Raw genomic sequence first — 20,996 nt, forward strand, 5'->3', positions numbered from 1 at the left:
TCCTCAGCATTGCTGCAGCTTGCTTGACAGGCAGAAAGCAAGAAGGCAGTGCTGCCTACTGCTGCTCCTCCCCCTCACTGCCACCACCAGTGTTGTGTGGAGCACAGTGAGAGGCAGGTGAACAAGCAGGTTGCAGTGGTGAAGAGCAGGAGCAAGTCCAGGGGGCTTTTGTCAGTGGGCCCCTGCTGGGATGTGGGCCCTCAGCAGGTGCCCCACCACACCTACTTTTGACACGTGCCATGAAACTACGGCTGTATTTAAGACCAGGGAAGTTTTTCTAACCTGACACAAACTGACTCTTCTGCTTGGATTATTTCTATTCCTCAACAGAATTGGGAATGCAATTTCTAAACACACCCCAATGATATGAGTGTTCACTCACAGTCAGGACCCTCTGAGTCCCCATGGGACTTTTTCCTCTTCTGAAGCCCAAGATTCTTAGATGAGACCAGAAGTCAAAATGAGTTACACCTGCAGGGTAGGAGAGGGCACTGTGCCAGGAGCCCAAATGTGATTAACAGACTCAGTTAAAGTTAGATGGAAGGGTGTGTGGCTCTGATTCAGGGATCCCAAACATGGTGCCCACAGGTATCCACAATTATTTTTATTCTATCTTTTTCCATTTTTAAAAATATGCATGGATTTGTATGAGATGCATATAACTTTCTAGCAATTATACATTGGTTGAAGCCTAACTGGACCAGACATCCAAATAAGCATCCGTTTGAAGGTGGCGTCTATACCCGTTCAAATACTGAAAGCATTGTAAGGTCTTCAATCCATTGCATTATAAGAGGTGAGTGTTTATCCTTCCAATATTGTAATATCAATCTTTTAGCTGTCAAAAGGGCACAGAGAATCCATTTACACCGACCATTTGTTCATTTCCCTGCTTCATGGAAATTAATTAGAAGTGCATGTACATCAGTGAATAGTAAAGACTGTTCCAGTACAAAGTTTCAGTGTAATAACCTCCTCCCCAAAAGAAGCAATTACTAGACATTGCCAAAACATATATTTAAAGAAGCATTAGCTGTATTGCACGGCCAACAACTAACTGAACTAAACAATCCCTTATTAAAGAAATGTTGCAGTGTCCAATAGACATGAAACAAAAGGTTAAGACGCAGCCTAAGGTCTATAGACGCGCCAGATAGATGCCAAACCAGCAATCCACTGATTAGGCATTTTGTGGTAGTGTCACAGCTGTTTCTCAGATTCCCAAGTGTGCCCACGGATCCAAAAAGGTTGCGGACCCATGCTCTTAACTTTTGCCACCTACTGGTTGAGAGGAGTCACGCTCAGTCTAGCCTACCTGACAGGGATGTTATGAAGATTGAATGAGTATCTTCCGTTTAAGTTATCCTGCATTCCTTAGAGTGGGGAGGGGAACCTGGAGTTCAAACATTATCTGGAGGGCCACAACTCCCATCAGCCCTGGCCAGCACAGTCAATAGTCAGGGATGATGGGTGTTGTAATCCAACAAGCACTGGTTCACCATACAGGTCTTAAAGCAATGTTAGGTTTCAAAACATACAGAATTACAGGGGTGGATGTGCAGCTAGGGCAGAGGATGAGATGGCTAAATAGCATCACCGATGCAATGAATATGGACTTGAGCACACTCCGGGAGAGAGCAGAGGACAGGAAGGCCTGGTGTGCTATGGTCCATGGGGTCACGAAGAGTCGGACACGACTTAACGACTGAACAACAACAATGTGCAGCTAGAATGTTTGAGCCTCAAGAGAAAAAACAAGGAAGCAACAGGAAAAAATTAATATCTTTAATACATCTCAGCAGAGCAAAAAATATCTTTAATGCATCCCACAAATGTGTTCACTTTATACAAAAGAAAGTGAACAAGTCAGCATTCAGATCAACTTTATTTTTAGATTAGAGTAACTGTGTAAATGTGGGTGTTTTCCACGTTAGAATAATATCCATGGGATTCGTTTTGCTCTACCCACCCCAACCCCAGGATCCCCTTCCCTCACAGGGACTCCCACAAGCGGCCCCTCATTGGAGGAAGGGCTTGGTTTAGTATCAAGCAAAGGACAATTTGAATATACAGGTTTAGTCTAAAACAGGCTTTCCCAAATTAGTGCTCTCCAGATGTGTTAGACTAGGGATTAAGGAAGCTTGGGGGCACCAATTTGGGAACAGCTGACCTAAAAATGTCACTCCAGCCTCCCTGAATAGACACAAGAGCGAATGTTTTTTGGCATCTCACCGTCCTCCTCCATCAGTTTTTCGATACTGCAGAAGTTAGAGGCCTGGTGGGCTGGAAGGTTGTGGCAGCCTTAGCCAGAGAGTGTGAGCCCAGGGCCCAGGTGAAAGAAGGGGAGGAAGATCCCTTTGGAGTCACCAGTTAGCATGGTCTGATGGAGCGATCCTGCTTCCTCACCGTCAAAGAAGCGCACCATCCTTCCAGCACAATTCAGACACACTTGGATTTTCTTGACCTCCCCTTTAAAGTTCAGACAAATGTAGTTAGGCGAGTCAAAAGCTATATACTGATCCATCTGCTTCCCAGTTGCCCAGATTCCAGACCAAGAACTTATGCTGACTGGTTCCTTCCTCCTCACGGACGTTCTGGCAACCCCTACAGCCCAATCCCCCTCGCTTCCTGCGATGACATCTCAGTAATTTCTGCCTGCAGTGAATTGCTCACATCCCAGCACAAAGAAACAGGTGTCAAATCTCTTAGGATTCCAAGGCAGATCTTGAGTCTCATACTTTTACAGTCCTCAGACAAAACGAGGCGGGGATGAGCTGTCTGCAGATCCAACGTCATTCTTGCTGCAAAACAGAAGAGAAATAAACCATGGCAGTAAGGAAGCAGAACAGCTGCAAGAGCAATTTCCAGCCTGATCCTCAATGCATTAATGCATCAAAAGGCACTGGCTTCCCCACTCCTTCCCCATTGGGATGAATGTGGGGTGGCTCTTCCCTCCAACTGAAGATTATAGTTTGGATTCCTCTCCTGCCTCCTCCCACAAGCCCCTGGTAGCCAGTGGGTGGGACTTTGCATAGGGAAGTTTCCCCAGCCCTGCTATGAGGAATGGCTTTTTACTCAAAACCCATGACTGCCAATTTCAGATGGCAGTTGAACTCAGGTTAGACTGGGTGTGACATTGCCTTAAGGCAGCCTGCCCCAATCTGGCGCCTTCCAGAGGTGTTGGACTACAACCCCCATAATGCCCAGCCAGCATACTGAGGAAAGCTGCCTTAAAGAGGGCCCATTTAAATCTACGTAAACTAGGCATGGATCGTCTCTGCCACATCGCCTTTTCCTGCTTCCCGCATGGTACCCAACAGGGATTAGTGAGTGCAGAGACAGAATGGTTGAACTCCAATAAAATACTGGACAGGTGGCTGGACAGCCACCTGTCAGGGATGCTTTGACTTGGATACCTGCATTGAGCAGGGGTTGGACTCAATGGTCTTATAGGCCCCTTCCAACCCTACTATTCTATACTAGCAAGGAGCTTCCAGACATGCCCCTTTCTCCTGAGAATATGGCCCTCCATCAGCCCTCCTGTAGAAACTGACCTTCCCACAGTTCTAATTCAGGTTCTAGAATGCCTGGAGAAGGAAAGGGAGCACTTTGACCACTACACAGCTCTCCTTTTATCAAAACAATTGGTTTCTCTCATTCTACCACCTATTTTTATCCTCTTTTTTAAAAAAAGCAAAAAATTGTGTTCTAAAAACCTAGCACCATATCTCTGCTTTCAATAGCTTCTCTCCCTTCTCACTCACACCCTGTTTCTTAATCTACTCACAAATTAACTTAACTACCTCTGGCCCTTAATTCCTCTCACTATCTCTAGCCATCCTAACTCCACTCCCTTCTTCCCTGACTTCTCCCTAACTGTCCCTGGCCTCCTCCTAACCAACTTTCTCCAACTGCCACTTTTTCCACTTAACATTCAACTCTGGTCTCAGCTGTCAGTCATTCCCTCCACTCCCTCTTCTGTTACAGACACCAATAAAGAAAAATGTGGCCTTGGCTTTGTGCAACTATGCAAAAGAGGGCAGGAGAATGGGCAAATGGAAAAACCCAATTCATGGTTCATCATGGCATCTATTTCACTTTCACGTAAGCCAGCTTCCACTGGTAGGGACACGACTATCGATGTATAAAATGAAACTGATGTTGGCATGACAAGGATCTCAAACGGTGTTAAGCAGCAAAAGGGAACAGGAGGCCAGTGCGATCTAAGGTTGCACAGACAAGTTTGAACGGAATACTTTTACAGTGACCTAAAATTATCCTCTTAAAGGACAGTCTGATTCCGCATTCCAGTGTCTCTGTTAGCGTTACAAGGGAACAAGCAGCTGCCATGTCCACTTTTGGTAAATCATGATGGCCAGTATACAATCCCTGCTTTTTTCTTTACCTTTGAATTGCTGCATGGCTTGCTCCAGAGAAACATTGATGTCCCACAGATCCCGGAGTGGGTATTTCTCCTTGTATGAAAAAGGCTCTGGGCACGCAAACATTCTCGTCTTCCCAAACCTGGAGAGAAACAGTTATTTACCCACTATCCATGCAATCCAGGCCTCCCAGAAAGCAAGAAAAGGAATAAGAAACAGAGCTACTAGAGGTAGCTTGCAGCTAGAGTATTCATTTTGATACCCCAGGCCCACCGCTTGTGCTACGCTCCCTCCTTTTCAATTGTAAGCCCTCCCCGCTGCCCATTCCATAGGTGACTTGGAGGTGGGAACTGACTGCCAGTGACATCTTCTCCCAGATCATGTTTTCCCAATGTCCTGGGGTGGGAGGGAAGAAACCTCTCACTTGAAGGTAGTCCAGCAATTCTTGAGTTATGACACCCCAGGCAGCCGCCCATCACATTATAACAAAGGGGATTTCACTTCTCCAAGTTTATGAAGCCCAAACGGCACCACTTGTGTACAAGAGGGTGGCTGAGGGGACCTCAAGGTTTGCAGAAGGGAAAAAGAGGCCACCTTCTTGATTCCCTTTTACACTGACCCATCAGGCTTTGGGCAAGGACTCAGCTATGCAGGACTGGTCCTTGCAGGATCCACTTACCTGCCTAAGGTGATTTTTACATCCCAGAAAGGAGAAAAGAACAGCATCAGTGCCTGCCTCAAGCCATTCTGAAGAAACCCCTTAAATCCTGGAAAGCAATGTCCTCCAGCCCCTTCGAGCCTAGCTGGTGGCAGTCTATGTAGTCCAAGTCCCTTTCTCCATGCAGAGAGGGGAAAGGAACTCCATGCCTCTCTCAGGGGTGGGGGCAGGAGGGCCTTGCCCCTTGATGTCATCCAGCCCAGTCACTGGGGCAATTTGTCCCCTGGACCAAAATAGGTTCCCCAGCCTGGTATATGCTACCCAAAGATGGGAAGATGGGTATGCCTTCATAAAATGGGGGCAAACTGATGTGAATTGGACACACTGGGCAAAAATGGAAACCGAAACAAAGTTCCTTGCTCCCCAAGCCTTTTTAGCTATCCAGGCAGGGACCTTAGGAGAGGTGGCTGGGGCAAATCATCCCACCCAGAGCTTTCCAAAAACAGTGGCTCAGGCTGCAATCTGCTGCACACTCCAATTCACAGCCATCCTTACATGCACAGGATTGCATTGTAAGGAACCATACCAAACAGTGGTGTAGGGGAGCCAGGGCTCCCAGGGATGCAGCAACAGCCCTTTTTTAGCAGCAGAGATGCTGACAAGATCTGCCACCCCCAACCCTCAGAATTCCCCATTTCCTTTGAGCAGAACTGCAATGCTCACAGCAGCTGGGGGGCAGGCAGGGGATGAATTTCCCAAGCAACAATATATTGTTCCCCCTTCTAAAAGTATTTTGGGGTGGCCTGGTCTTTAACGGGCAATTACACTCCATTAACTCACTGGAAAAGACCCTGATGCTGGGAAAGATCAAAGGCAAAAGGAGAAGGGGACGGCAGAGGATGAGATGGCCAGATAGTATCACCGATGCAATGAATATGAACTTGAGCACACTCCAGGAGGGAGTGGAGGACAGGAAGGCCTGGCGTGCTATGGTCCATGGGGTCACGAAGAGTCGGACACGACTTATCGACTGAACAACAACAAAACTGTACAAAAGACCTGCTCCTGGTGGAGATGAAAGTGGCTAGAACTGGTTGGTTGATATGGATCGACACAGGCACCTGCATTTTTGGATTCTCCTTGCGGGCGTGGCTGTGGGGACTGTCAGGATGATCAGCTGCACTTCCAAATTTATCCCTACCCCACTGATCACAAGAAGCATGGGAGTCTGGGCCTCCCAGTGATTCAGCCCAGTATTCAAGGAGTTGACCAAGGATGGGTTCATGACTTTACCTGGAGAAGAGGCACCTTCGCCATTTCTGCTGACAGAATCTTACCTGCAGGCATTGACTTGCTGGCTGACAACATTTCTCTCCCAATCTCCGTACAGCCTGGGCATCAGGGGACATTTCCCAGAAAAGCCTGTCCATGTGTGAGTCCCTTTTGTTTATGATTATTTTTGCCATGCCTTGGATCTTGCCCATCAGAAACTGCTCACGGTTCAACAGAAGCTGGTGCAGTTTTTTGAATTTGCCTTGATTACTTGCTTTACACTGGCTGCCGATTTCTTCAATGGCCCGATGGAAAGAGAAAGCGGACATGGGTCAACGTCTACAACCGAGTCAGTCGCTGCAGCATTGTTGTATAGGAAAAGAATTTGATAATTGTTAAGTATTGAGAAAGAGTATTATTATTATTGTTGTTGTTGTAATTTTAAATAATTTTATTATTTTGTTGTCATTTTTTAATTAATAAAACCACTGTCAGCTCTCATAAGGCTTAGCTTTCCCAACCTGGTGTCATTGGCCATGCTGGCTGGAGATGATGGGAGCTGTAGTCTAATACATCTGGACAGCACCAGGTTGGGGAAAGTTGGATTAAGAAAACATTACGAGAGACAGGGAGACATCTCTTCCCACCCAACACCATCATCATCATCTAGGCCAGCATTCCCCAACTGGGTGCCCTTCAGATATTTTGGACTGCAAGTCCCAGCATGTCTGTCAATTGACCATGTTAATCAGGGCTGGTGAGAACTGAAGTCCAAAATATCTGGAGGGCACCAGGTTGGGGGAAGGCTAATCTACGCAAACAATATCGTCGTGCTCTGTTATCAAGCATGGGGAACCTCCAGCCTGAGAGGCTGGATACAGTCTGCAAGGTTTCTCCATCAGGCCTGCAATGATGCTGCTGTCAGAGATAACAGTGTTTCCCCTGCTGTGTGGTGACAAAGGGAGCCCCTTTCCCATTGTAGAGCTGAGAAGGAGCCCATTTGCATCCCATCTCAGCTCGTTGAGTGGGTGGGCAGATCAGCTAAGCACAGGTGATAAATAGCACCCCCTCCTCAACTGATCTGCATGTGGGGGGTGAGAGGAGAGAGAGAGTGTGTAGATAGATAGATAGATAGATAGATAGATAGATAGATAGATAGATATTACACACACACACACACACACACAATATCTATATATAGTCAGGGCCAGAAATATCGGAACAAGGATAACTGTTTTGCCAGTTGGCCTCTGTACACCATCACATTGAACTTGAAAGGAAACACACCCAGATGGGAGCGAAGTCAGGACTTTCAGCTGTAATTCAAGGTGTTTGACAAAAGTGGGGCACTAACCATTCAGGGAGTACAGCCAGCGGCATACAGACACACACATCATTGGTGGCTCATAAGTAATGAAACAACCTAACATCATTTCAAACTTAAGGATCACCTTTAATACCTGGAGGAAAATTCTTTGCAATCAATGACTGCCTGAAGTCTGGAACCCATGGACATGAGCAAATGCTGAGTTTCCTCCCTCAAGGTGCTTTGCCAGGCCTTTACTGCAGCTGCCCTCAGCTGCTGCTTGTTTGTGGGTCTTTCTGCCTTCAGTCTTGTCTTCAGTAAGTGAGAAGCATGCTCTATTGGGGTGAGATCAAGTGACTGACTTGGCCATTGAAGAACATCCCACTTCTTTGCCTGGAGGAACTCTTGGGTAGCTTTTGCTGTATGTTTTGAGTCATTATCCATCTGCAATATGAAGCGGCGTCCTATCAGTTTGGCAGCATTTGGCTGATTCTGAGCAGAAAGTACAGCCCTATACACTTCAGAATTCGTCCTGCTGCTTTTATCAGTAGTCAGGTCGTCAGTAAACACCAGTGACCCGGTTCCATTGGCAGCCATACATGCCCATGCCATAACTTTGCCTCCACCATGTTTGACAGATGATGTGGTATGCTTTGGATCATGAGCTGTTCCTTTCCTTCTCCATACTTTTCTCTTCCTATCATTCTGGTACAAGTTAATCTTGATTTCATCAGTCCAAAGAATCTTATTCCAGAACTGGGCAGGCTTTTTTAGGTGTTTTCTGGCAAAGGCTAATCTGGCCTCTGTGTTCTTGAGCGTTACCAGCGGTTTGCACCTTGTTGTGAAGCCTCTGTATTTACATTCATAAAGCCGTCTCTTGACTGTAGATGTTGACAATGACATGCCTACCTCCTCAAGAGCATTCTTGACCTGGCTAGATGTTGTGAAAGGGTTCCTCTTCACCATGAGCAGAAGTCTGCGGTCATCCACCTTAGTTGTCTTCCGTGGTCTTCCAGGCCTTTTGCTGTTGCTGAGCTTGCCAGTTAATTCCTTCTTTTTCAGGATGTTCCAAACTGTTGTGTTGGCCACTCCCACTGTTTTTGCTATCTCTCTGATGGATTTACTTTGTTTCCTCAGCCTAATGATGGCCTCCTTCACTCGCATGGACACCTCTTTGGACCTCATGTTGGGAATTCCAGTGAACAGCTACCAAATGCAAATGTAACACTGAGAACCACCTCCAGGCCTTTTATCTGCTTGATTGGTCATGGAGTGCCTAGGAAACAGGCCACACCTGGCCATGCAGCTGCTTGTCAGCCATTTGTTCCATTACTTATGAGCCACCAACGATGGGTGTGTGTGTATGCCACTGGCTGTACTCTCTGAATGGTTAGTGCCCCACTTTTGTCAAACCCCTTGAATTACAGCTGAAAGTCCTGACTTCGCTCCCATCTGGGTGTGTTTCCTTTAAACTTCAATGTGGTGGTGTACAGAGGCCAACTGCCAAAACAGTTGTCCTTGTTCCGATATTTCTGGCCCTGACTGTACATATATAGTATATATGACATGTGTATGTATACATATATGGTGGTGTGTGTATGTATGACACACACATATACACCATTATCCTTTTAGACTAGTGGAATGCATTTTTAAAAGATGGGCCTTAAGACACACGCATGTGTGTGCATGCGCACATATAAGAGCCAGCATGGTGCAGTGGTGAGAGTGTTGGGCTGGGAGATCCAGGTTGTAGTTCCCACTCAGCCATGGAAGCTCACTGGGTGACTTTGGGCCAGTCACAGTCTCTCAGCCCAACCTACCTTAGAGGGTTGTTGTGAAGATAAAATGGAGAGGAGGTGGAGGAGAATGTAAGCCACCTTGGGTTCGTTGCAAGAGGAAAAAAGGTGTGATATAAATACAATTAATAATAATAATAATGTGTGTGTGTGTGTGTGTGTATATATATATACACAGAGAGAGAGAGAGATGGTATGGGTCCACACACACACCCTGGCGTGGGCAACCTCAAGGGCCACTTTCCACCCCCAGAAGCCCCTGCAGGCTGCACTCCTGCTGCTGAAATTCAGTGCTGCAGTGCCCCCTTCCCCCCAGTGGTGGTTTGCTGCCAAATTTCAGGAGCTAACTGCAAACAGAGGCTTAAATGGGACACATGTAGCTCTAAATATGCCCCTTTTAAGCCGCTGTCATGGGTGGCCATCAAAATTTGGTGAAAAACTGCATATTTCACACCCTTCATGAGTGTTTGTATGGGTATATATAAAATGGTGTGGATGTGTGAGAGACGGGGATGGTGATGCCCACTTTGGGCTCTGGCCACGCCCCTGCTGGCATGTGGTTCTGGGTGGCGATCCAGCCCTCGGGCCAAAGAGGGTTTCCCACTCAAGCTCTACACTGATCTGCTGCAGCAGCAAATAGCCGACAATTACATGAGGCAAAGGGAAGTAGTGCATCACGGGTAGCATTCTCCTACCACTCTTCCCCAATAAGATGTTTTGGCCTGCGGCTCTCATCATCCCTGACTTCTGACCATGCTGGCTGGAGCTGATAAGAATTGCAGGCCAAAATACCTGGGGGGACCCGGGGTGGGGAACACTGGCCTAGATTTCACAGTCAAGAGAGAGGGAGAGTCAGGGGGCATCAGCAGATCCCCAGCTCTTGTAACTGCTAGTTCAACCCTACGGAGGCCTTGTCATCTCCACCCTTTAGTAGAGCCTCAGAAGAGACCAGGGATTGCACACCAACAGGGAAAGAGTTTTCAAAACAATTTTCATGGGCCCAAAATAGGAATCTGCAACACATTTTTTTAAAACATTCTACTTCTTGGCTTGCCAGTAACAGTGACACCTACAAGCAGGATTTCACTTTCCTCTTCTGCATTTGATTTATGCATCAAAATCAATCCTGTCCGCTTACATCGATCATCAATGCACTTAGCAAAATAATCCTGCAAGGACAAAGTCAGTCTGTTTTAGAAGATTAAATACCAGGCCCTGTAGTCAAATTGTCTCATTAGATGAGGTCAACGCAGAAATTGTCTCAGTTCTGTCTCCTCCACTCTTTCCTTCAAGCCAGTTCCTCCTGCACCAGCGTTCAAGTTTCTCAGCCCATTGCCTACTTTTTAACCTTCAGTCATCTTCCTTCTGGGTGTTGTGCTCCAGAGCTTCCCATTTTCCTGGAAGCACTTCCCAATATTCAGCCAGCCACACAAGTTCCTCCTATCCCTAGGACCTGCCTAAAGTTTTCGTCTCAGCCAAACTGACCACTCTCAAAGATACTGGACTGCAGGCATTCTGGCAGCATTTGTTTCAAGCACATGGAGTGTCCATGAAAGCTCCATGCCATCCCACTAGCTCAGCCAGAGTCAGAGGCTTCATCACGACATACATTGAGAGCCAGCATGGTGTAGTGGCTAGACTAGAGTGTTGGACTGGGAGCTGGGAGATCTGGGTTCTAGTCCCCACTCAGCCATGGAAGCTCACTGGGTGACTTTGGGCCAGTCACAGACTCTCAGTCACAGACAGGGTTGTTGCTGTGAGGCTAAAATGGAAGGATTATGTACACCGCCTTGGGTTCCTGAAAGAGGAAAAAAGGCAGGATATAAATGTAATAAATAAATAAATAAAATACATACAATACAATAGACTATCACTGGGGGGAGAGAAGGACAAGCTGAATAAACCATTATTCCTATAGGGTTTCATTGCATGGCAACTGGATCTGCCAGTCTCTCTACTGTTCCCCACCCTGGGATCTGTCCAAGCCCTCCAAGGCTAGTTCATTTTCAAGCTGGACAGAAGAGTGACCAGTTCTCCAACACTTCATTCACATTACCTGCATCTTCAGATGCTTGAAGCAAGGAAGAATCAGCCAGCTAGGACAGCCTCAGCAATCTTTTCCTCTCTCAGCAGGGCTGGCCCTACCATTAGGCAGAATATGAGGCAGCCACCTCAGACAGCAGATGGTAGGGATGGGGGGAAATACGGTTTTGAAGGACAGAGCTGTGTGTGCCATACAGACTGCCCTAAGCTAGCCTTCTGCCCTCAGGTGCAGCGAGATGCTCTAGTGTTGAGGTAAGATTCAACTTCCAGTCCAATCAGCTTCTACGCTTGAAAGGGGGGAGTGCACATCACCTTGACCTAGGCCACAAAGTGTCTTGCCTTTCCAGCTACAATCCTGTACCCCAGCCTTCCCCAACCTGGTGCCCTCCAGATTCAACTCCCATCAGCACCAGCCAGCATGGCCAGTGGTCTGGAATGCTGGGAACTGTAGTCCAAACATCTGGAGGACACCCTGTTGGAGAAGGCTGCTTTACTTGTTTACCCTGCTGAACACAATGGGACATCTTTCCTTCTGAGTTTGCATGTATAGTATTGACTGCAAGTTTCTCCTCCACCCCCTAAACCAGGAGTGGGCAACTTTAGGGGGTCTAGGGGCTATTTTTGCCCCCACCCCCAAGAGCCCTATGGTGTACTTCCTGAAGTGGCACAACCTCTCCCCCAAAATCCCCCCCTCGGCTGCATTAGCACTATGGAGCACTAAACAGGAAACCCACAAGCAGAACATGAGTGCCATAGCACCCTTCCACCCATGTTCCCCAGCAACTGGTGTACATAGGCATACTGCCTCTGATACTGGAGGTAGCCATCAGAACTAGTAGCCATTAATAGCCTTCTCCATGAATTCATCCAATCCCATTTTAAAGCCATCCAGATTGTTGGCCATCACTACATCTTGTGGTAGAAAATTCCATAGTTTAACTATGCGCTCTGTGAAGAGGTACTTCCTCTTATCTGTCCTGAACCTCCCACCAATCAGCTTCATGGGATGACCCCATTGGGTTCTAATATTATGAGAGGGGGTTGAAAGATGTCTCCTATCCACATTCTCCACATCATGCATAATTTTGTACACCTCTGTCATGTCTCCCCTCACTCTCCCTTTTTCCAAGCTAAACAATCCCAGCTTTTATAACCTTCCTTCATATGGAGAACTGCTCCAGCCCCTCAATCATTTTAGCATACTTCCTTCCCACCTTGAAATGTAGGGCTGCTTGCTCCACAGCACCCACACTGTGACCCTGGTGCGCTGCAGATTTGACACATAACAAGCAGACCAGGTCTTTGCCGCTCATGCAGAAAGATTCTAGGGGCTCCCGGTGGCCGTCACACAGTTTCTCCCCTCCTTCTGCTCCTTTAGCCTGAGCGTTCAGCTGTTTGAGCAATGCAGTAAAGTTTTCCAGGGGCCTGTTTGGAATGAAAGTCTCAGACTTGACCACCACTTTGCACTGAGGGCAACATTTGTTCTTTAGAAAGTCTTTCCAGTACTTCGCAATGCACTGATGGCAGAAATTGTGCCCACATTCAAGGACAACCGGTTCAGTGAAGTACTCCAAGCACATGGAGCAAGTTGACACCAACTGGAACTTCTTCAGGATGCTCTTGTCAGCCGTGGTATGCACACACAACACCCGGAAATTTAAGATGTTGAATATTCCTTTTCCTTTCCAACCAACAGTCCTTGGCTGGAGAAGTTACAGGAAAATTGTTTCTGGAACTGCTGCAAAGGAGTGGGCTCCAATCTGGAAAGGAAAAGAGAGTGAGAGAAATGGGATGGGGGTTACCACCTTGCCAGAGAGCTCAGTCATCAAAATTTCTTGTGGTCCCAATCATGTAGTGGTGTAGTCAGTGGTTGGAGTGTTGGACTGGGAGTTGGAAGATCCAGGTTCTAGTCCCCACTCAGCCATGGAAGCCCACTGGGTGACTTTGGGCCAATCATTGACTTTCAGCCGAACCTACCAAGGAGGATTGTTGAGAGGATAAAACAGAAAGGAGGAAGATCATGTACACCGCCTTGGCCTCATTGGGGCCAATGGAACAGGCTAGTTCCTACAGAAATAGAAGTAGGCCAAGAGATTAATTGCTCCTGAAGAAGAGACTTCATCTTGAAACACGTAGAGCAGACCATTTTAGACATTTGCACAGTGAATAAACAATTATTATAGACCACACTCAGTGGCGCTTTGGGGTCTTTTCCTTCCTGGTGTTTGTTGTTATGAGGATAAAATGGAGGAGAGGAGGAGGAGTATGTATGCTGCCTTGGGTTCCTTAAGGAGGAAAAAAGGTGGGATATACATGTAATAAATAAATACATATACTGGGGGAATGCACAAGGGGAAGCGACAGTAGTAGAAACTGGAGATGGAACAGGGTGCTAGCCTCTTGCATGAACAAGACACCAGGACAAACTAGCAGTGCTTGCCGTAGCCAGTGGTGCCAGCAAGGTAGGACTTTGGAGCAGAAAAGGCCCCTGTGAAGGTTTGAAGCCTACACAGGCAAAGGATGGAAGGGAGTCAGACTCAGAGGCCTAGTTTGTTGTTGGGAAGGGGTATTCCTGAGGGGAGTACTTTCATTTCCCCAGTTAAGTGTCATTTCTTCAGGTTCAATAGATATGCAGGCAATGCAATGCGTATTACTCAGCACTCCAAACAAAACAAATTAGCACCAGTAGTGCATCCAGTTTATCAACGTTATAGATTAAAAAAATATAGATATAAAAATTTCTAAAAATACATATATATAAACATATATATGTATTTTAGAAATATTTTAATCTATAAAAGTTATAAACTGAATGCGCTACTGGTGGTCATTTGTTTTGTTCGGAGTGCTTTCTTCAGGCTTGAAGCAGTACTTTCAGTTTTGGGGGAGGAAGGTATAAAGAGAGAGTCAGAAAGATCAGAGAGAACGAGAGCAGAGTCAGAAGACCAGAGCAGGAAGAAGCAGCCTAGAGGAGTCTAAGAACAGCTAGAGTAATGGAACTTGCATTTTGCGACTTTTCTTTTAAGGCCTTTTGTATTACTCCGCTCTATTGTGTAAATACCTTTAGTTGTGAATTGCTTGCTTTAGTTTACCAGTAACTGTTGCAGTTAAAACCTGTGGCTACACTGTCAGTCACCCTATGTCTACAGCTTAAACCCCACATTACTGGGAGGGGGAAGTTTAAAAGAAGGAAGGCAGGACTCTTAGGAAGGGAAGAGATCCTTAAGGAGTTGCTCAGTGGGTCAAAGTCATAAGAGGAACCCTGACAGCCCCACTCAACAGAGTGAGTCAGTGGGCCCCCAAACTCAACAGGGCTGAATTGCCAGTTTTTAAAATAAGCAAAGTTATTTCCCTCTAAAGAGCACTGCCCCGCCCGCTGCCACCATGAGACCATTAATTCCAGAGTTTGAAATTACTTAAACTGCACCACTGGCAGCAGCTAAAATCCTAGACGGATGCATCCAAAATGTGGCTACTCAGTGGTGAGAAATTGTTGTTGTTGTTGTTGTTCAGTCGTTCAGTCGTGTCCGACTCTTCGTGACCCCATGGACCATAGCACGCCAGGCCTTCCTGTCCTGCGCTCTCTCCTGGAGCGTGCTCAAGTTCATATTCATTGCATCGGTGATGCTATCTAGCCATCTCATCCTCCGTCGTCCCCTTCTCCTTTTGCCTTGAATATGCTCAGGCCTACTTCCAACTAATTAATTTTTTTGTTAGAGCATGTTTGAGCTCCCAAGCTAAAATAGGTGTTGTTTGAAAGAAGAGAAGATTAGCATTCCCCTTGATACGGACAGAAGATGTCCTCAGGAGGTCCATAGACATGCATACGGTCTACATGGTACACATTCAGTTAAGATATTGACAACTGTGGCATCTGACCAGGTATCCCACCCCCACCAGCCAGTACAGAGGCAGGGAGGTGAGATGGGACATAGGGCCATTCCGCTAGTCCTGCTGAATTTTTTTTCCTGTTCCTTTCTCATCCTGTTCCTTGTGTATCATGTCTTTTTAGATTGCAAGCCAGGGTCTGACTTGTTTTACTGACTGCATGTAAGCCAGTCTGGGAGCCTTTTTGGCTGAGGAGCAGGATAAAAATATTTAAAATAAAAGCAAATAAATACAGGGAGTGAAACCACATATACCATTCCCAGGAGACATGGGAGCACGCATAAGAGAGCTTGATGGGCAAAACCAAACTTCCATGTTGAGCCCCACACTGAGAAAGAGGAAGCACTCTGGGCGACGCCCCAGGGATACACTTTATAAAGTGATGATTTGGGTAGCAACCACAGGAAGCAGAGGGGCTGGGGAGAAGTGACACCCACCTGAGAGAAGAAGAGGGATGGAGGGAAGATGAGCTGTGAAGGAAAGGTGGTAGGAGGGTTATGGCATGAAATTTAGCAATATTTGCATCAGTAGCACCCAGCATAAACTGGAGCATTTACTACAGTCAAAAATGGTCACTGCCTATGGCAACAGTTAGAATGTTGAAGGAGGGACTCTGTCATCCATGAACCTCATCAAGTGACCTTGGACCAGTCACCATCTGAGTTGCAATTAATCAAGAAGTTCAGTTCTATCACCTATGGCCTAAATTGTCATAATGGGTTTTTTTTAACTCCCACAAAGGCTAATTAGATTACCAACGCCAGGATGTTTGTGCCATCGTCAACATTGCTTCGTGAATTGTCATAATAACAATTTTATGTACGCTTAAGCTTTAATATAATCACAATCTGTATTTCCCTTTAAGTTCACTGCTAACAATCCCTCTCCCCTTCCAAAAACAGCCAGGTATATTTGTACTCCAAACTACTAAGGATAACAGCTCATACTGAGCAAGCACACTGGAAATTTTAGATAATTTATATTTAAACAATAAGAAAAGATGGGGTGGAGGATCCAGATTTAAAGTTCCAAAATGGACTCCCCCTCCAGCTCCCTGAAAAGGCTACAAGGAGAGTCAGGAGATCCCGGGTCCAACCCTGTATTTGCACATATCAAGATGCTTACTCCATTATTGTGCACTGCTACTTACAAAGAAGAAAAGAGAAGGGATTCAGGATAGTTACATTTCAGCCTCTTGCCACTAGGCAGCATTACCAACCCATGGCACCAGTGCGAATGAGAGGACTATGGCAACACAACTGGATTTAGGAAGAGGCGAGAGGGCCCCAGCTTTAAGCTATGCTCCCGTTCAAGCTTACCAAAAATTGGAACAAAAAGGCTCAACTTAACCAGCCCACCAGCTCTCAGCTAGTGCAAAATAGAGGGCAGTCCCAAAGGAGGAGGAGCTGCTGCAGCTTCAATCAAAAGGAAGAAGATAAAAGAAATTAAAATTTTATTTATTTATGTATTTATTTATTTTATTAATCGCCCATCTGGCTGGTCACCCAGCCACTCTAGGCGATGTACAACAAAACAGTTAAAACAATAAAATTCTACATTAAAAACATAATAAAAAAATACCCTAACCCACCCCAAATGCCTGCCTGAACAACCACGTTTTAATTTTAAAATCACACTACAAAATCAAAAGCCCAGCAAAAGCTGCTCCTCCATCCCTCCCTTTATGGGAGTTAAGTCCTCGCTACTGGCCTTTGAACTACAGTTCCCGAAACCCTCCACACCCTCTTCGCTCAACACAGGGCATTATGCCCCCCTAGGAACTGTAGTCTCCTCAGCAGAAATGCTTCGTCTTTTGCTTTGAGTTGATGACTCTACCACCTGTCACTGTCGGGGGGGGGGGGGGGCTCTTGTGAGTCTGACTGGCCGATTGGTAACACCTGTAACCAATAGCAGCAGGACTGGGCCCCAGGCAAAGATGTGGGGTGTCATGACAAGGTAGCAAATGGTTAGTCATTCCAAGTGTTATTGCTGTGTTTTTACTCTGAAGGAGAGGCGCTTGTGGGATCTTCTGCCTCAGGAACCCGAATAATTGGGCACCATGCACCTTAACAAGGGTGGGGAGCCGTTTGGTACACCACACTGGTTCCATAGGTCACATCTCTTCTCTGATTAGCTGGTATATGCACACAGGCCATGGTGGCTGGAGAGGAAGGCAGCCCAAGGGGCCATCTACACGGCACCGCTTTCAGTCTTCACCAACTGCACAGCACTGCAGCTGAGAATGAGCTTCTGCTGCAGTACGCGTGCAGTTTACTGCAGACTTCTCCAGTGGGAAAATCCTGTATTGGTAATCTAATTAGCCTTTGTGGGAGGTAATTAAAAAAAAAAGCATTATCACAATTTAGGCCACAGGTGATAAAACTGAACTTCTTGATTAATTGCAACTCAGATGGTGACTGCCACTAGGCAGCATAACCAACCTGTGGCACGAGGGCAAATGAGAGGACTATGGCAACCCAACCGGACTCAGGAAGAGGCGAGAGGGCCCCAGCCACTGAAGCGAAGTAAATTGCAGCAGTCACACTGCCCTTTTTTTAACCATTATATTTAAATGCGCAGCTGCACAGGCACGTGAGGGTGGGGGTGCGACACTTTGGGTTTTGGTGGCTGTTTTGTATTTTAGGGGTTCTTTTGTATCTGTCCGTTCCTCGTTAGGTAAAATGTGGCTGGTCTGCTCCTTCGTCAGAACGCCAAATGTTTGGCAGTTCTCCAGCCCGAGACTCTCACAATGGTTCGCACACTCCATGAAAGGTGTGCCCATGAAAGGTACGTGCCTACCCATCATTCCACAATGGTGGCTGGCGCAAAGTTGATCCTGGACCTTCTGCTCCCCCGAGACTCCCCGGCCCTTGGCCACTGACTCCACAGCAGCCAAGATTCGAAGCTGTGAAGGTGTGCAAAAGTGTGGTTGAAGAAATGAACGTGCTTTCCTGTGCCTCTGTAACTGCGCAGCTACAAAGGAATGGGGAGGAGTGAAGGCGTGCCACAGAGTGACACAAGCACTAGGCACGCCTGCCACACGCCCACCACAAAATGTGAAGTTGGTTTGGGGAAGGGACAGACAGCTCGCAACTGTGGGACAACCCACAGCAAAACACAAACATCACAGCAAAACGCCTCTTTGGAAATCCGCCTTTTCTGGGTGAAAACCACGGTCAGGCTGCAAAGTGGCCATTACATCATATGTCCTGAAGGACCTCAAATCGCAGCAGCCCCAGAATAAATGGCTCGTGTAGATGGGACCCCAAACATCTGGAGGGTACCAGGTTAGGAAAAACAGGCCTAAGCAATGAAGACTTGAGAACAGTTATATGCTATTCCTTGCAGAGAGTCATGCTCATACAGATTGTGTAGTGGAAACGCAGCTCTGGAACTTCTTTCAGAGCAGGAGCAATGCGACCATTTGCTGGAGCGCCGGGGGGTGGGGCGTAATCGACACTCCTTGCTCAGGCAAGTGAATATGAGAGGAAGTCAGAGAATGAGAATAAAACCAGCAGGGGCTAGATACTCTTTCCTTCTTCTCTGGAGTTCCTACTTCATGCTAGTAACTGCAGTGTTCACACTTCTTCACAAGATTGTTTGCATTTCAAATTAAAAAGCTAAAAGTTGCATTTCTGCTGGATGAATATGTTTTGTTAAAGATCAATGTGCTTTACAAGTTGAACCTATATGGCCAGAAGTAATTAAGCTCCACAGAGTTCAGTGGAGCTTACTCCCACATAACTATGTATGGGATTGCAGTCATGGCCTGTGAAACTGTGAGGTTTTATTAGGAGCTTCTTTATTTTGGATGGTGCGCATATTATGGTGGAGTTTTTATCCAGCGTGTTAGTTCTTTTGAGTATTAATAGAGGAAGGTATGGATGGTGGCACGGCTATGGATTCTCTTCGCAGCATGGCTGTTCGAGAGCCTGTGTGGTGTAGTGGTGAGAGTGTTGGACCAAGATTCGGAAGATCTGGGTTCTAGTCCCCACCCGGGCATGACGCTCACTGGGTGACTTTGGGCCAGTCACTGACTCTTGACCTAACCTACCTCACAGGGTTATTGTAAGGATAAAAATGGGGAGGAGGGTCATGTAAGTTGCCTTGGATTCCTTGGCAGAAAAAGGGTGGGATAGAAATGTAGTTAAAGCAAGCAATTCACAACTAAAGGTATTTACATAATAGAGCTGAGTAATACAAAAGTTGCAAAATGCAAGTTCCTTTGCTCTAGCTGTCCTAGACTCCCCTAGGCTGCTGCTTTCTGCTCTGGTCTTCTGACTCTGCTCTTTCTCTTTTTTATACCTTCCTTCCCAAAACTGAAAGTACTGCTTCAAGCCTGAAGAAAGCACTCCAAACAAAACAAATAACCACCAGTAGCGCATCCAGTTAATAACTTTTTTAGACTTAAAATGTTTATAGATTTAAAAATTTCTAAAATACATATATATGTATTTTCTGCTGTGGCACCCTAGCTGTGGAATGAGCTCCCTAGAGAGGTTCACCTGGCACCTACATTGTACTCTTTCAGGCACCAGGTGACCTTTTTATTTTCACAGCATTTTAGCGTTATAGTCTTTTAACTATGTTGTTTTAAATCTGTTACTGTATTTTAAACCTCTGCATTGCTGTGAGGTTTTATTCTGTTTACATTTTTATACTGTAGCTTTATGCTTTTATGTTATACCATTTTTATTCTGTACTTCGGGCAGTTCACAAAAATTAAAACCACAGAGAGCTTCAGCTACTGGGCGGTATAGAAATGTAATAAATAACATGGGGGGGGGGGTGCCATGATGGTCTCTCAGACTCCAGAGTTTGCCACTAGATGTCTAGACACGAAGTCCATAGCTTAGTGGTAGAATGCATGCAAAGCCTGTGCAAGAGCCCACTTCACCAGCATTTCTAGGTAACGCTAGAGAAAACTCCTGTTCAAAACCCTGGAGAGCCATAGCCTGCCAGAGTGGGCAATACCAAGCTAGCTGGACCAATGGTCTAACTTATACCAAGTCAGCTTCCTATGCTCCTACAGGACATCCTTCCCCAGCCTAGTTCCATCCAGATGTGTTGGACTACAGCACCCACCATGCTGGCTGGGAATGTTGGGAATTGTAATTCAGAGGGAGCCAGGTTGGGGGAGGCCATTTTAGTCCAATCCTTCTGGATTCCGATTACTCACAAGGTTAATATCTTGCAAGATCCTGGGATCCATTGAGTCCCCTTTCATTTCATGGTAAGGATTTTCTCTCTTCCACTATTCCCTTACAATGCGACAGCCTTCAGTGTACTCAGTTTCTGCTGGACATCTTGAAAGCCTACTCAGGGGCTGCAAAGCCTGCTCTCTATGCAGTTCAGTGCCAGTGCAAGAACAGGGGACTGAGAAGCGATATGCTCACCCTCTTCAAGTATTTGAAATGATGTCACATAGGTGGAGTAAATCCATTCCCCGTTGCTGTAGATCAGCCTTCACCATCCTGGTGCCCTCCAGATATTTTGGACCACAACTCCCAACATTCCTGACCTTTGGCCATGCTGGCTGGGGCTGATGGGAGTTGAAGTCCAAAACATCTGGAAGGTACTAGGTTGGGGAAGGTTGTTCCAAAGGGCAGGACCCAAATCAATAGGTTGGAAGGGGACATCCTAAACAT

At 46.4% G+C, this 20,996-nt stretch overlaps 1 non-coding gene and 1 pseudogene across 2 annotated transcripts; one reads left to right on the forward strand and one right to left on the reverse strand.

The window, feature by feature from the left end:
* Positions 1-1,754: 1,754 nt before the first annotated feature.
* LOC146355550 (E3 ubiquitin-protein ligase TRIM39-like) lies at positions 1,755-20,560 on the reverse strand (annotated as a pseudogene). The gene is made up of 9 exons (XR_014787116.1): positions 20,528-20,560; positions 18,140-18,253; positions 12,675-13,163; positions 11,963-12,038; positions 6,378-6,607; positions 5,062-5,129; positions 4,406-4,524; positions 3,555-3,587; positions 1,755-2,801 (listed from the first exon to the last, which is right to left on the reverse strand). The product of XR_014787116.1 is annotated as an E3 ubiquitin-protein ligase TRIM39-like (transcript).
* Positions 15,207-15,350, forward strand: LOC146355551 (U6atac minor spliceosomal RNA). The gene has a single exon (XR_014788718.1). It is a non-coding gene; the product is annotated as a U6atac minor spliceosomal RNA (small nuclear RNA).
* Positions 20,561-20,996: the final 436 nt, after the last annotated feature.

Source organism: Heloderma suspectum, chromosome 2, assembly GCF_057233095.1.
Source record: "Heloderma suspectum isolate Gila_16-S chromosome 2, 16-S_ref, whole genome shotgun sequence".
NCBI lineage: Eukaryota > Metazoa > Chordata > Lepidosauria > Squamata > Helodermatidae > Heloderma > Heloderma suspectum.